Raw genomic sequence first — 1,417 nt, 5'->3', positions numbered from 1 at the left:
CTAGACGCAGAGGAAGCAAGATGAAAAATTTATTGTACAGAAAAAGAAAAGGTACCAAGCCATGTTGCCAAACATAGATAAGAATTATGGGTTAGGAGCGTGCGAGGTAGTGGGAGTGGAGCGCACGGGCGTTGTCATCACCTTCCTCCTCCCCACACTCCAGACAGCGGGGTGACCAGGCCTCGAGCCGAGACTTGTCTCTTATTTAGTTCTCGGGAACTCCTGGCCAACATGAGTGATGTAGAGGAGAACAACTTCGAGGGCAGAGAGTCTCGCTCTCAGTCAAAATCTCCAACGGGAACTGCTGCTCGCGTAAAATCAGAGAGCAGGTCAGGATCTCATAGTCCATCAACAAACATTCTGAATCCCATTCTCATTCAAGATCAACATCCAGGTCAAGGTCAAGAAGCCATTCTCCTAGACGCTACACTAGGTCCAGGTCCCACTCTCATAGAAGACAATCTCGAAGTAGATCCTATACGCCAGAGTATCGCCGACAAAGAAGCCGGAGTCACTCTTCAATGTCTAATCGCAGAAGACATACAGGCAGCAGGGCAAATCCAGATCCCAACACTTGCCTGGGTGTCTTTGGCCTCAGTTTGTACACAACAGAGAGAGATCTTCGTGAAGTATTCTCTTGATATGGACCATTGAGTGGTGCCAATGTAGTTTATGATCAGAGAACTGGAAGGTCACGTGGATTTGCTTTTGTGTATTTTGAGAGGATAGATGACTCTAAGGAGGCTATAGAAAGGGCAAATGGGAGGGAGCTGGATGGTAGAAGAATTCGTGTGGATTATTCTATCACCAAGAGAGCACACACGCCTACACCAGGCATTTACATTGGCAGACCGACTCTTAGTGGTGGTGGAGGAGGCAGCGGCGGTGGTGGAGGCGGTGGCGGTGGTAGACAGCAGGATTCTTACTATGATCGAGGCTATGATGGAGGCTATGACAGATATGAAGATTATGATTACCGGTACAGAAGAAGGTCACCTTCTCCTTATTACAGTCGATACAGGTCACGGTCAAGATCTCGTTCCTATAGTCCAAGACGCTATTAATAATGGAGTGGTTGTGGCCAAGGACTCCCCCCCCCCCCACCTTTTGATTCTGGAATTTCAAGCTTCTAATGCTTTTTAGTCCTCAAAACAGAAACCTGATTTATTGCATCTATAGCGTGGCCAGTTGTGTTGCTGTTTCCACCTTTGTTAGATTCTTAAAGGTGTAATTGTCATTTAAGTCCTTGAACATCTGAGTAAAAAGGAGCCCAGTGTTAAACTTTGGTTCTTCTCTGCCTTTACTAAGAGGAAAGAAATGATCTTTTGAAAGCTTTTGTGATGTATATTGTAGTAGATGTCCTGTTATTAGAAATATGCAGTTACAACAAACTTTTTATCCTTCTTTGGGGAAAGAT

At 45.4% G+C, this 1,417-nt stretch overlaps 1 pseudogene; it reads left to right on the top strand.

Annotated features, from left to right (window-relative positions):
- Positions 1–202: 202 nt before the first annotated feature.
- On the top strand, positions 203–1,099 carry LOC118586093 (annotated as a pseudogene).
- The last annotated feature ends 318 nt before the right edge of the window (positions 1,100–1,417 follow it).

Source organism: Onychomys torridus, chromosome 6, assembly GCF_903995425.1.
Source record: "Onychomys torridus chromosome 6, mOncTor1.1, whole genome shotgun sequence".
Classification (NCBI taxonomy): Eukaryota; Metazoa; Chordata; class Mammalia; order Rodentia; family Cricetidae; genus Onychomys; species Onychomys torridus.
This window is presented reverse-complemented; position numbering and strand designations above follow the sequence as displayed.